Here is a 15,886-nt window from a genome sequence, read left to right as displayed (position 1 = left end):
GCGCATGAGGGGCACCAGGGTATAGTGAAAACGCAAGCATTCCTCAAGTTACGTGTATGGCTACCACACATGCAATGCAAAGTCATAGCACTCGTAGAAGCCTACACTGCCTGTTTGTCCACATGCAGACCAGGGCCACCGGAACCTATAGAGTGCCCCCCCTGGAGTGACCGCAGGTGGGACGCCATAAGCATCGACTTATGCACGATCGCGAACGAGATGTACCTACTGGTAGCAATCGACGAACACACCAGATACCCAGAAGTTGATCCTGTCGCATCAACAGACGTCACATCCATGACCACGGCACTTGAAAAGATGTTTGCAACACACGGCATCCAATCCTCGATCCGGAGCGACAACAGGCCCCCATTCATGAGCAAAAGATTCAGAACCTTCATAGACGATCTATGAATACGCCATAACCACATCATCCTGTACTGGCCGCAAGCCAACAGGGATGCAGAAAGATTCATGGCCTCAATCAAAAAGACAGTAAGAATTGCCAAAGACAAAGGTCGGCCATGGCTCCCAGAGCTCTACAGGTTCCTCCGAGCCTACCGGCTGACCCCTCATTCGACAACACGGACCAGCCCCACGGCCATGATGTTCGGTGTCCCTATGCAGGGAAGTCTACCCCTACACCACTCCTGGAGACCTCCACAGGTGGACCTAGAGGAGGTCAAAATCAGGAGACGCAGACACAACGCTAAGAAAGACGAAGCCAGAAGAGCCACCCCCGGCGAGCTTCAGATTGGGGACACGGCACTTGTGAAAAACAGGACCCAAAAAGGAAATATGTCCCTCCACTATGAATCAGTACCGTGGACGATATCTCGCCGAGAACATGACCTTGCCTCCGTCACCCGAGGACAAGAGACAGTGACCAGAAATGTCTCACACTTACAAAAGATCCCACCAACTCTGTGGGAAGAAGTGAACGTGAAACCTAACCCCAATGGAGCAATGCCCCCACAGGAAGGCAGTCCCATGAGCCCCATAGCGGCGGAGAGGCTGGGCGAGGACACCAACAAGCAGAGAGGGGCACAGCCACACCCTCAATACCACACCGGGAGCAAGGGGAACACTACTCACTCCACAAACGACTAGTGCCGTCAACCAGACTAAAAGGCTATGTACTGAACGGTATCTACGTGCAAAAGGAGGGCTGAACCAGAAGACGAGCTCCACCAGACGGTCAGAGACAACTTATCTCCACAGCTCCGATCATGAAGATGTGTTAGCGATCTGCTAGTTAATTTGTTGTTTTGTTTATCTGAAGTTGAAAAGGGATGTGATGTCCACGTGACCCTTGTTACTTGGACGAGTGAATAAAAGGAGGAGGAGCCCGCCAAAAAGGCAGTCTCCCGGTCCAGAAACCAAGAGCTGTGTCCGTGTCTGATTGCTGCGCTGCGCACAAGGGCCACACGGCCTATCCTTCCCGGCCCAGCACCCACCGCGGCCAGATATCACACATGTCTCTAATTGCCCCTCCCCGAGCATCCCCTCTAGCATTCTTGCGTTCCCCCTGGAAACATTGAGTGCAATCTTTCTTGAGTATAGTGCCACTGTACCATTATCTTGTAGCATGCTTCTCTGGTTTAGATGGATCTAGTTAATTTTTGTTCCTAAAGGGTTTCCCAGTGTTTTATAGGTATTTCTTCCCCCAGTGTCTTTTGCCATTGCAACATATATGTCCATGTAAGGTCTGGGCCCTCCTCCTATAGGATCAAATATAGCTTTGACACCAACTCTTTGTCCCCACATGTTTTGTAATAAACTTCTCAAATGGAGTCAGATCTCTTTGCACTGCCCATTGTATATCAGGTTGTTTCAACCAGTGTCTCAACTGATAATATTCCAGCCTATCTCTTTCTGTCAGCCCAAATGGTTGTTTACAATCCCGAAGGGACCTGACCTCTCCCGCCTCTATCATATCTCCCACCTTTTTGCACCCCACTGCACGCCATCTTGCAAAGGAGCCCTGACACATTCCTGTGGAGAACTGCTGATTTCCAAACAATGGGGTAAACCGAGATGGATGTGTGGTCAGGTGACACTGTCTAACGAAGGGATCGCATATATCGCAGACTACCAATAATATCTGGCTCAAGCCTACATTTCGGGTGCCTATCTTGCCTATGTAACCAAAGTAGCCCCTCTAAAGGAGTCCCTGCTACCACCTGGTCCTTTCTATCCCAGGGCTTAGATATGTCTTAGGAGAGCAATTCTCGTAAAACGTAGAGTTGGGCGGTTGCGTAATATTTGGCAAAATTCAGAAGATCTAAACCCACTCTTCAATCTAGGAGCCATCAAAGTCTCCAAAGTTATTCTAGGGCATTTGTTTTTCCATATAAATTGTGATATTAACTTGCTGACTGCCTTAAAGTAAGATTGTGGAACCTTAACGGGGAGCGTCTGGAAGTGTCAAAGTAGTCTATGAAGTATGATCATTTTTATTGTGGCTATCCTCCCCAACCATGATGGGCATATTGGGGTCCTGTTTAAATCTGCCTTTATCTTGGAGAGCAGCCTTGATAATTTGCCCCATGCATGCTTGAGATAGAATTTGTTACGATTGCTTACCTGAAGGTAAACCTATCATTAGCCATTTTAAACAGGGATATCTTTGACAGATTATTTACAGATTTTGGTTAAGCCCCAAGCTTAGCAATTCCGATTTGGCCATATTGACCTTTAGCCCAGCAACTTTCTCCATATGGGAGAGTTCTATTAGCAGTGCCGGTATTGAGGTTTCTGGTTGTGTCAGGGTCATCAACATATCGACAGTGAAGGCCGCTATTTTATGCTCCTCTTCCCCAAACCGTATCACCTGTATATCTAGATTTTGCTTAATGGATGTTAAAGGTGGTTCTAAGTATACCGCATGGAGGAGTGGGGACAAAGGGCACCCCTGTCTTGTCCCTCGTGAGATTTGCACCTTTTCCGACAAGTGTGAGTTAATAGAGAGCCTCATTGTGGGAGTATTACAGTTAGCCTTAACCATTTCTATGAATTTAGGGCCCACACCCATACTATCCATTGCCTCGAATAAGAACGACCATTCAACGCGATCGAAAGCCTTTTCTGCATCAGGCAATAAGAATACCCCAGGAACCCAACAACGCTCCACCTTCTCTATTAGATGGGACACCTTTCTAATATTATCGCACGTATGTCGTCCCCTTATAAAACCGGAAAGGTCTGTGCCAACCAGGTCAGTTAGGAGAGGTGATAATCTGGCCGCTAGGACCCCATATCAATCTTGGCAATCAAGTTTAACAGTGCAATGGGCCGATAGGACCCACAAATCATCTGGTCTTTGTTGGGCTTGCTAAGCACCACTACCTTTGCCTCTGCCATTGAAGGGGTCACTGTTCCTCTTTGGCTAAATGAGTTGAAGAGACGTGCTAGCCTCGGCTCAGTTGTGTACAGGATTTTTGATAGAAACACGCTGGGTATCCATGTGGTCCAGAGGTTTTGTTTTGTGACAGCCCCTTAATTACAGCTTCCACTTCTTCCCCAGTAATTTCTACTTCCAGGAGCTCCCTATCAAAGGCTGCCAGTTTCGCATTGGGAGCCGTCTAAAGTATTGTTTTACTGCCTGCTGGTCAGGATGGTTGGTTTTATACAAAGATCCGTAGAATTCCTCAAAGGAGTTCAATATCTTCCCCGTTGCTATCGACCTATCGGTTTCATGGTCGTTATAGTATGATTCGCCTGTGCCCGTCTCAGTTGCCTGGCTAAAAGCCTATGTGCCCTGTTCGCATTTATATAATAACGCTGTCTTGTATGCAATAAGGATTGTTCTGCCCTGCGCGAGCAAAATAGTTCTAGTTGGGCTCTAAGTGCTTTACATTTTTAGCATGTAGCTCAACACTTTTTCCCTGCTATGGCTTGTATGGTCACCCATATCTAGGATTCTAAATCTACTTCCATGGCTGCTCTGTGTTTCTGTTTTTGAGACTGAAGAGCTATGATTTCACCTCGTATTACCACTTTAAATTCCTACAAAATCCCTTCCTGTGTCGCTTCCTGATTCTCGCTTTCTGCAAAATAATAGTCTATCCTGCCTCGCAGCCTCTCCACCACAATTTTTCTGACAATATCTCTTGAGGAAACAGCCAGGCCCACAGCACTCTACGTAGTTCCCATCTCTTTACAGTGATCGTCAGAGGTGCATGGTCAGATAACGAAATCGCTCCCAAATGTACATCCTCCACTTCTCCCAAGAGAGCTGCTGACATCCAGACATTATCGATTCTAGACAAGGTCTGGTAAACATGTGAGAAACAAGGGAATCCATTTTTCTCCCCTTTCTTCACCGGCCAAACATCATTAAGAGCTAAATTGTCAAAGGCCTCCTTTAAACGTTACTTCCCCCATAGCTGCTCCCAGAACCCCCATCTCTAATAGGGTCCTATGCCAGGTTGAAGTCGCCAGAGAGGACAATGTCCCCTATTGCAAACCCTTCCAGTTTCAACATTGCTTCCTGTAGGAAACGTTCTTGTCCTGTATTTGGCAAATATATCGTTCCCATGGTAATTGTCCTATGCCCCAATTGTACTTTTAAAAATAGAAACCTCCCCTGCTTATCTATTAGCGTCCGTAGGACCTTGGCTTGAAGTGCGCTCTTAAGGTCCATCAATACCCCTGCCGTTCTCTGCTTGGTAGAGTTGTGTGAATTGGTGAAAGCGGGGAATCGGTTCATCAGCTTTGTTTGAGTCTCCTGGAACATTATTATATCTGCCTGCTAGTATCTTATTTGCCCTTCAACCTTTTTTTGTTTTGTGGGGGAATTTAATCTCTGTACATTATATGATGTAATCGTAAGCGACATTGTACATGTCATGGGCCTTTCCCTTCTTTCATTCCATTAACAGAACTTTAGAGTGTTTCCAACATGTTCTGCAGGCATGGGTCACACCCCTCCCTTCCCCTACCCTTTCGCTCAGGGACTTCCTCCTCCCCCAAACTTCCAAAAACATAACTCACCCAACCCTTCAACCACAAACTCCCCCCAGCACCAGTGCCAGTGTTCCCAAGAACTACCCCAGATGCTATCCTAGGTCTTTGGACCTGGTTCAACCCTGGGAACCTCCCCTCAAGGGGTGAACTACACCCCCTATCGGATATCTTGATGCCTCTCTGATTTCCCTCCTCCATCCTGGCCCATTTCGCCCACCATATCATTGTATCCCCAACACAACATCCCCATGTTCATCCTCCCAAATTGCTCCAAGTAACATTGTGGCCAAGGACTTACAATCATTGTGTATTGTCATTTTCCTTCTGTGGTGCTTACATCCCTTCTTTTGGCTAAGGGGCCTTTCAGTTGTGTGTTTGTCGCCTCTCCTTCCCCGCCCTCCAGTCCCTTACCAGGGTTTGATGCCTTCTTGAGGGGATGAGGATCTAGAGGTTTGCAACGGTTGCCTTTCTTCTTCCTCCACATTCATTACCGACAGCCCTTCTTCATAGGTTGCGACTCAATGCTGCCTGCCTTCCCACATAAAAAGTAGCCCAAACGGAAACGTCCACTTGTATGAAATATTTTTTGCTATTACAATTTTGGTCACTGGGTGCATAGCCTTCCTATTTTGTAGCGTGGTTAGCACCAAGGTCTGATAGAGATGGATCTGGGCCCCATTGATTGTTATTCATGGATGGCTCCTTGCTGCACAGAGTCCATCTTCCTTCATTGTATATGATGCCAGGGCCACCAAGACATCTCTTGGCCTCATCCCTGGACTCTGTCTCTTAGGGCCCACCCTATGAACCCGGTCTATCTTCACATCTTCCGGTTGTGTCTGTCAGGAGGTTTCCAAAACATTATTGCATAGTGTCCCTCAGGTCAGCATATAGAATTGCCTCACTCAGACCTTTACTCCAAGATACTCCAAGAGATCACTGTTCGGTTTGACCTCCTCTGCTACTTCTGACAAACCCTGTTCAGTTAAGTCCACTCCGGTGCCCAGGTCATTAATTTCCTTCCTAACCTCTTGCAGTGAGCTCTGCAGATCGTCCTTCATTTTGTCAAATTGGTCTTGGAATGAGTTAATCATTCTGTCCTTCATGCCTTTAAGACACTCCTGTAGATCTTCTTTATTCAGGGCCATGGTGTGTGGTTGCCCCTTCTTGGGTTCACTCTATGACTGTTTCCCTGAGCCTGCCGCTGGTGCCTCTTCCGGATGTTGATGCCAGCACTGTTCCAGCTGTACCCCTTGTGGATCGGTGGACCCTTTAACTTTTGCCGGGGTGGTTTTCCCCTTGGCCCCTGGCATCTGTGGCGATCTCTCCACTAAATGTTCCCTCCTTGCTATTATGCCTTTATAGTCGCACCCTTATAGGTCTTTTGCGTTTCCCTTCTCCTTTGGATGCCTCCCTCCGAGGGGTGGGTCAGTGGTGCCTCAATTTGTCAGGACGGGGGGGAGAAACCCTTAACCTGTTTAGTTCGTTTGCTCAGTCCCTCCAAAATGTGCAATGTTGTTCTGCCAAGTTCTTCCAGTCAGATAATTGGACTCATCCTCTGAGAAACTTGCAGTGTCACAGCCAGGAGCCGCTTCAATACAGACAGATTACAGTGGCCCTCATAGCGTGTCTAATCATCATGGGTGAGGTGTTCCGCACTGTACGCTCTGCTGTTGTGGGGCTTACTTCCTCTACTCACTTTGAGACTTCCAAGCCAGACAATCTTATCTGAGCCCTGCTCCTGAGCACCTGATCTGGGCCAAGGAACACTTTCCTAAAGTATGTAGCTGCTAATGGGGGAAGGCCAAACAGAAACACCCCCAGTCGTCACCCTATTTCCGCTTGTCTCCTTCACTGGGCCACAGGATTCACATACTGCTCTTATATATTGCCCCCTCGGTGTATTCCCTGTACTTACAGATGCTCCTGCCAATTGATCGTTGGGGGTCAATTCACTCCTTATATGGGGTCGCCAATGCCACAAAGGGATGGAGTCATCCAAAGTCCCGTCCCTTCCCCTCCTCAACCATGCAATCAATCCCTTCTCACTGAATAAGGGGGGGCCTCTCTGCAGCCCAGGTGTTAGGGCTACACCACCAGCCCTAGGGGCTCTCCCACCACTCCTTTTCCACCCTGCCCCCACACTCACTGCTTCGCAGAACAGGGGAGCAGATCTCTTCTCACAATTACGGGTGGCACAGCGGCAACTCTAAACACTGCTGCTTTATCCCCCATAATTTGCCTCGCTGCTACCAGCTCGAGCAAGGCTCACCCGGTTTGTAGTGCCTTCTCCCATTGCTACACACCGCAGCCACAGGTCCTCTACATCACATGCGAGGCATGTCCGTCCTTGCCCTCTCACCGGGTCTCCGAGCAGTTCAGCTACAGGGTGCGGCCTCCATTATCCCACTGAACCGGTGTCAGCTCTCAAGTATACTGCTTCTCAGGTTAGCGAGAGTCACTTCAGGACCAACATCTTATTTGTCAGCCCGTAGGCCCGCTTCTGTGGGCCCACACGGAGGACAAAGTGACATGTCCTCACACGTCTGTGGTCATTTTGGAATCACTCATCACTACTATTTTGTTACGTTAATCAAGCTCTCCTGCAGTAATGAGCCAGTGCAGTAAAAAACAATCGCTCCCGGACAAGTTGCACCTTGGCACTACTGAGCAATGCAATGATAGGTGTATTGCCTCAAGTTACTTTGTGATAAGTGTGTGCCACATAAAGAAGAAAAGCATAAAAGAACACTTTAGGCAGTATCATTTGTCCAGTTGTTCTGGTGAGTTTGGAAAAAGTGCTTCTCAAAAGGTTGTGCAGGTATAGAATCATTAGCCAAAATCAGTCCAAACTTTCACGATGATTACCTAGTGTGAGAAAAAGATAGTGTGCTTATTTTATCTTTTCATTTTGTTCTGGTCTAGCTCTAATTGCCGACCGCATCAGCATTTGCGGAGGTGTTTCTTCTCCTTCTCCTTGTTCCTTTTTCTTGCATCAAATAGTCTACGTGTTGGACAGAGTAGGTCTCACCTCTGCATGGCTTGTGGTCTCCAAGGTAATTCCCACAAGTTTTACTGCCTAGTTGGTTGCTTCTTCTACAGAATACGGGCCATCAAACCTGGCCTTGTACCAGGACCGAATAAAATTGTGTACTCCTGGATAAAGAGGTGGTTGCGTAAGTAGTTCAGAGTCTGTTACTGGTGCATTATCTTCCTCTTCCTCATCCTCCTTCGACCTCCCCTGCCGGGACTGGAGCTGGAAGCACTAGCCATCATTGAAGTGAAATATTTACACATTTCATCACCTTAAACAGGTGCTGTTCTCTGGGTGTCTGTCAGTGCTCTAATGGGAGGAGCAAGTGGGAGTTGCTTATGCTGTTCTGTCACCACCTCATGAGGGTTTAAATGGTGGTCGGATCCAGGTTGATTGCGCATTGCGAACAAGGCTAAGGACAGGCAATTTAGCCATCCTTTCTTTAATGTTGATTTTATTTTGGCCATTTTCTCCTTCAGCAAGCCATTGAGGCACTCACAAACTCCATTCGCTTGTGGGTGATAGGTGCAGGAAAACGTATGCTTAATCCCCAGCAGGCCTGTGCTTGAAGGCTTTGTTTACAAAGTGAGGCCAATTGCCTGAATGCAGGACCTCACACACACCCCATCGTTGAAACACCTATGATGAGGAATTTCACTGCTCTGAGGGTGTCTGGGTGTGAGCTTGGACTTGCTTTGATCCAGCAAGAAAAAGGGCATACCACTACGATCATGTAGCAGTACCATTGGCAAACTTGGATCATATCCACATAATCTATGTGGAGGTGTTGGAAGGGCCCAATAGGGCGCAGTATTGCTCCTCGCACTATGAGCAACATGTGACTCGCATTGTACTTTTTACATACTATGCAATTATCCATAAATGTGGCGATCTATTCCACCAGATTGGGACAGAACCAATCTTCCCCAACATGTGCAGCAAGAATATCCTTCTGTGAGTGGGGCAATGCAGCTGCATGAGCGCAATCTGCAATAATGTCACAGGAATGATATGCTTTCCTGTGCTCCCCTGTTGCCATAATACGTCTGTAGGGGATATTGAATATCTTCTCTTCACCCACAATTCTTTCTAGTGGTGCTCGCCCTTGAAACTCTACTATTTTGGTAAGAGGCAATGAACTATACCCTTTTCTCAGTATCATGTTATGCATGTGTATGCGTGTGTTAGATGGGGTATCAAACTCATTTATTTCTTTAAAGTTTGCTGCTCGCTTCGCTTCTGTGGCTTCGTTGCTGCGTGAGATCAAGTCCTCCCCCCTCATGTGCGCCTGGCACTTCACGACCGCAATGGCTGATGGGAGTTGTAGTGTGTCTATGTCTAGCCAATAGGGGTGCGTGTGATTTCCTCATCCTCATAGGCTTTTAATGCCATTATAACAGCTACTAGATCTGCTGCTTGTGCTGAAAAATGTGAAGACAGTCTTGTGCTTGCTACTACTTCAACTGTTCGGCTCAGCTTTATTTTGACTACTGCTGTCCCGGTATGTCTCTCTCCTGTCGCATGGTCTATAGTTGAAGACCCGTCAGAGCAATTCCCCTCCCTCTAGGGCATACTCATACATCTCATTGACTTTCCTCCATCCTTGTGGGCGTCCCCCAACATGGGGATGGTACCGGAACCTTTGGCAGTGAAAAATGTAGCTTTCCCTTTACAGTGTGCGGGGGCACGGCCATGTCCCGCGGAGGTCACGCCCTCTGGCGCCTCACCTCAGTTGCTTTTTCTGCAAGGACGGTGTTGGGACCTGGCAGCCAGCGCAGACATTTTAACTTTGCACTTGCGCCCCTTCTTTGTTTTCCAATCTTATTTAACCTCCCTTCAGTGTCTCGCCTCCCCCGGCGCATGTCTGCTGCAGGAAGATTCACGAGATGTACTTTGTGCGACCGCTCGTTCCTGGCCTCGGACCCTCATGTACTTTGTCTTGAGTGCCCGGGGCACGACCACCACAGGGACACGTGCGCGGCGTGCAACGCTCTGTCACAGAGCACTGAAAAATCAGTTGTCGCTTTGGAGGGAGATATTCCACACTTCTCCTCCAGGGGCTCCTTAAGGACTTTGTTTCAAGGACCTTGCGTCAAAAGAAGGTAGGCCCTCTGGACAGCATGGCTCCTCAGTGCGGCGACTCCTTCCCGGGGATTACCACAGTCGAGGGTTCCTCGAATTCAGGTTCTGGCAGGCCCGAGGCCTCGAAGGGTACCAGCTGTCAAGCAGACAGACCCATTGGCACTTCCGGGGACAGACCTTAGGCCATCAAGGCTACCGACTCCCAAGCTGAAGGGCTCTGGGGCCCTACCGGGTTGTCCTCGGAAGGGCGATTAAGTTCGTCCTCTTCTTTGAGCCCAAGGGGTAAAGGATCGTCGGGTGCCACCTCCAAGAGTCAGTCCTCGGCACAATCCAGCACGACTACCAGTGCTGAGTGCGAACACAGTCTAACAGCGCTCGCTCCGAGGTTGTGAGTCAGGGCGGTATGACTACCGGTCAGTCGGCCGAGGGCTCAGCACCTACCAGAGTGATCAGAGGTAGGCTCTTCTGCTTCGGGTACAGGACCCAAGGTGTGTCCTCCCATGTCTGAGCCCTCTCGTGGCTCGGGGCCTTCATGCGCTCCTGCCCAGGGCGTGGTGCAAGGCCCCAAAATGGCAGATAGGTACATGCCTGCTAAGCCAGTGGCCATTTTGGAATCCGTCCCTTTTGAATGGTCCTTGCAAGAAGGTTCCAGTCCCCTTCCCTCTTGATGCAGCAGCTGACTTTATGGTACAGGCATCTGGTCCCCTCAGGGGTACACCTACCCATCCCAGCCTTACGGCTACACACCTCAGGTGCTTTGACCAGGAGTGTAGGCCCAGCACCTCGGAGAGGGCCAGGCTCCTAGGGATCCGGTGACTAGCGAGAACTGTTTCTACGAATGCTTCTTCCTCATGCGTTCCCCTCAGATGAGGGGGCTTGTGAAGGATATAGTGACGGTGATCCCGCAGGTGGTGCCTTCATGCCCTCCTCCTCTGGGTTCTCTGTCATTTCCTCCAGCACTACCAGTGCCAGTGCCAGTCTCTTGCCCGGTCCAGACCTTACCAGCCATTGGATGTGTCTTTGGCTTTAGACCTAGGGAAGGACCCAGCCGGTACCTGTGTGTCATGGCCATTGGCCTGGAACCCCAGACCCCGCACCATCAGGGATCGAGAGCAAGGGGTAACACAACTTTTTATTGCCCCTTGGGGACAATACAGCATGGAGGGCCCCGCTGGAAAAAGTCCTGGCGCCTTTGGTGCCAGGCTCATGAATAAATGTGCACTAGCACATTTTTATTTGGTGCAAGTACTTTGTTTCCCCTGCAGGGGCCTCCATGTGCATTTGGTCGGGCATGGCTGCTGGAGAGAGTCAGACTGCACGTGTAAGCATCCTTTAGGAGTGGCAGGGTGGGGCCGGTGAGTCAAGGCTAATGGGCGTGGCCAGAGCTAGGCTATATAAACCCGCTCAGCCTTCATGCACGCGCTTCGCGTTATTCTGCTATTGCAGCGTAACGCTCACTGCCGCCTAAGCGCATCTTACCTTGTTTCCAGCTACCAGCCTGAGCACATCTTACCTTGCTTCCAGCTACCAGCCTGAGTGCAGCTTACCTTGTTTCCAGCTACCAGCCTGAGCGCATCTTACCTTGTTTCCAGCTACAAGCCGCAGCACTTACCTTGGAATCTGCTTTCTTCGGCACACATCATCGTTGACTCTGGCATTCATAATCCATCTCCAGACCTCCGGAAAGCAGCGCTCCAGCACGACATCATGACACGAAGAGTAATCCATCTGAAGACGGTGCCTGCAAGAGAAAAAGATAAAGACAAGGTTAGCATTCGCTAAGACATTACGTTTAAGGTTGCGCTTTAACAAATCCTCGCACTTAACCTTAAAAAAAACACTCATCTTCTATCGGAGCATCGTGGACTCCATTATCTTCCCATTTGGCCTTGCTTCATGCACCGCAACTACCGTTGGGCTGCATTTCATCTGTTGGGAGAAAGCGGAGGAAAGACATCATTAAAAGATACAGACAATAATCAAGAATCAACATCACAATATTTAAAAGCCACAAGAACTTACCTTCAGGACTGGGCAGCCTCAGCTGGTCTGGGCTGCAACGCACATGGGCCAGTGAAGGAACTCGGTCCATCAAAAGCGCCCCCTGCAGTGAGAAGCAGGACGGAGAGCTCGTCATCATCAATCAACAGGTGAGACTATATGGGTCGGCGCATGCTCGCCACATTCTGGGAAGAAGGGTTTGAGAGAGACAGCAGTCATATAGCAGCATTCTCACGATCTCTCATATCCACGCAGGAGCAATGTCAACAATCAACGTAGCCCACAGCATATGAGCAGGGGAAGAAGCCTGACAAGGGGAATCCAATTCCAGTGAAGGGCTGCAACTGTGCCTCAACGTCAGCGCAGAGATGAGGTGAGCGTAACACTGTCTGAGGGCCCGGACTCCCCTCGGTCAGTAAAAAGGGGGTGAGGGTGATAACGCCCAAGACGAAGAACCCTCGGCATCTGTTAAGGCCTTTCATGACCACCTTCAGGGCCTGACAGACTTGGGGGTCCCTCTGCCCGAGAAGCCCTCCAGGAGTAGAGATTGCTAGCAGAGGTTTTGGGCAAGCGCACCATGATCCGGTCTGGCATCCCTCTCCAGAAGGATGTCCTGCAGGTGGCGAGAAAGTTCTGGGAGAAGCCGATGATCAGTTGACAAAGAAGAAAACCTCCACTTAAACCGCCAAGTCCTTGGCCATCAACCCTGCTCTTTCACTGGCTTTAAGGGGTTCTGGGACTGCGGTATGCAGAGGCCTGGCAGGTCGCCCAGCAACAACAGGAGGAAGTAGAAGAGGACTTTGCACAGGTTTTTCTGCTCCCCCTCCTCTGCTCCCACCTCAGAAGCAAAGACATTGACATCAGGGTTGGGGAACACAGCTAGCTCCCCAGTGGGGGGATTGTCTTTTCAAGAACCCTTGGATCCTATCCATAGTCTCCACAGGCATCAGTCTTCTTCCTTTTCCTCTACCTTCTTCTCCTCTTTGTCAGATCAGGAGGTCCTTTTGCTCTTGGAGATTCAGGTGGAAGAACAGGTTCCTCAATCAGACAGGGGCTCTGGTTTATACTCCAGGATTTTTGTGGTATTCAACAACAACCAGGCTGGCCTGAGGGTTGTCCTGGACCTCTCATTTCTCAATATGTCTTTACCGCTAGAACGCTTCAAGATGATTACTCTCGCACACATAGCAGAGTCTCTGTGAACAGGGGACTGGATGTGTTCCCTAGACCTCAAGGATGCGTACCTGCATGTCCCCATCTACCAGCCGCATCCGACGTTTCTGCGGTTGACGGTTTTCATACCACTTCCAGTACAAGGTGCTGCCTTTCACCTCAACTCGGCCCCTCGTGTCTTCATGAAGTTGATGAACACAGTGGCGGGTCTCCTCTGCTTGGAGAGCCATCACCTATACCCCAATCTGGACGACTGGCTGGTGAGGGCAGGTTCACCTAGAGGGGAGGTATATTCATGCCAGAGATTGGTGGATATTCTTCATCAGCTGGGGTTCTCCCTCCACCAGAGAAAGTCACAGTTGTGCCCCTCCCAGGATCTGGTCTTCATAGGAGTACGTTGGAACATGGCTGTTCAGCAGGTGTTCCCTGCGCCCGAGAGGCTCCCCTCCCTCCGCAAGGCGATTGGGCACTTTCTGGGCAACTCGACCACATCGGCATGGCGGTTCCAGCACCTTCTGGGGCTGATGGCCTCTGGCATGCTCACGGTGCAACACGCTCGCCTCGCTCCACCTGGCGGCCAATTGGGATCAGGAGACCGGGTCTTAGTCGTACAGGATCCCAATACCACCGCTCCTCCTGCCTCATCTTTGATGGTGGTTGATGGATGGCAATGTTTCCGTGGGATCCCACTTCACTCGACCAGAGCCTTCCCTGGTGGTGACTACTGACTCTTCTCTTTTGGGCTGGGGGGGCTACGCGATTCATGTCGCATGGTCCAGGGCAGAAGCCCTCCTGCATATAAATCTGCTCGAGCTCAGGGAAGTGGGCCTGGCCCTTAATGTGTTTCTGCCCCTCATTAGGGACAGGCCTGTTCTGGTCAGGACAGACAATTCTACTATGATGTAGTCCCCCCCCCCCCTGCATGGAGGCAGTATCGATCTGGGAATGGGCCCTGACAGAGGGGGTTTAGATTTCAGCAGTCCACCCCCCGTAGGACAGCAATGCAGAAGCGGACCAGCTGAGCTGCTTCCAGTTCAACACCTACGAGTGGGTGTTGCACACCGACTCCTTGTTGCCCCTGTTCCAGCATTGGGGGTTCACAGACCTCGACTTGTTCGCATTTCCTTGCAATTCCAAGTGCCCCCAGTTTGCTTCATGTGCAAGACAGGGTCGGGGGTCTCTGGGAGACGCCATCCAGATCTGTTGGCATGGCCGCAGGTGTTATGCACTACTGCACTCCACCCTACCGACCTGCTTCAGCGGATCTTCCGCAAGTTCCAGGCTTCGGTGGGCTGCAGCAATATACTGATTGCCTCCCACTGGGCTTCAAGAGCCTGGTTTACAGATCTGCTGCATTTGTGCTCCCAGGGTCCTATCCATCTTCTGATCCCCAACAGGGGCTTCCCGACACAGCAGGGCGGGGCAATGGAACTTCTTGAACCGGCCAGGCTGGCGGCCTGGTTCCTGACCAACTAAGGCTTCAGCATGCTCAATTTTCGGATGTAACTGGGACATCATTCAGCAGGCCAGGAGGCCCTCTACTCGGTCCCAGTATAAGAACAAATGGACTAGGTTCTGCCATTGGGCTTGTGACAAGGGTCTGGATCTTGTCACCTGTCCTCTCGTTGATGTACTGGCTTTTTCAGCACACCTGGCTCATTCTGGAGTTCATGTGGGTACTTGCCGTACTTATTTGGCAGTCATTGGGGCTTAAAAGAATTCCCCTGAACATGTGTTTTCGGAGGCCAACCTCAAGGGGTTGTCTAGGCTTTTCATGATAATTTAGCATTTATTTAGCGCTACGAACCCTCAGGTATCTGAGCGCTGCTTATTATTACCCACTGGTGTGTGGTGCTCATTTATCGACCTCGGAAGGATGAAAGGTTGAGTTTGGCCCTGCCGGGATTCAAACCTGCGTCAGCAGGCTCCGCATGGATGTCAAAGCGAGCACTCTACTTGCTGTGCTATCTGACCAGCTTTTCTTCCGGTGCATAGGCCGCATCCGGTCTAGGACCTCAATGTGGTTCTTGACGCTTTGCATCTCAAACCTTTCGAGCTGATGGCCTCTGTGGACATCTGGCTGGTAACGCTAAAGACACGTTTACTGATAGCTCTCACCTCTGCGTGCAGGGTCAGTGAGCATCAGGCATTGTATTTGTGCAAGCCCTTCACCACGTCTTGCGCACTCACCAAAACTTCTTGGTCAAGGTGCTCTCTCTTTTTCATCTGAATCAAGAGATCTGCCTGCCGGTGTTCTTCCCGAACCCGCATTCAGAGGCAGAGAGCCCTACATTCCTTGGATCTCAAGAGGGTCCTCAATTTTACCTCTCTCAAACGAAATCCTTCAGGAAGTCGGAGGCATTGTTTGTCACTTTTGGGGGCTCCTCCCCCGGCTCTCAGGATTCCAAGGCTTCCATTGCCTGTTTGATGGCTTAGGCTCTTGGTGGCTCATGAACAGACTATATCAGGTGGACATCTTTCCATTTAGATACATAGCTTTTTCTGCTATGAACACATATGAGTACTAGATTACCCTGTTTTGTTGAAGAGTTTCATGCATACCATTTTGAGGGTGTCTTCCGATTGCTGGGAGATCCCCTCTCACGATTGGCTATTAAAATACATAGG

Source organism: Ambystoma mexicanum, chromosome 6p, assembly GCF_040938575.1.
Source record: "Ambystoma mexicanum isolate Mex_15411 chromosome 6p, UKY_AmexF1_1, whole genome shotgun sequence".
In the NCBI taxonomy this organism is placed as follows: Eukaryota; Metazoa; Chordata; class Amphibia; order Caudata; family Ambystomatidae; genus Ambystoma; species Ambystoma mexicanum.
This window is presented reverse-complemented; position numbering follows the sequence as displayed.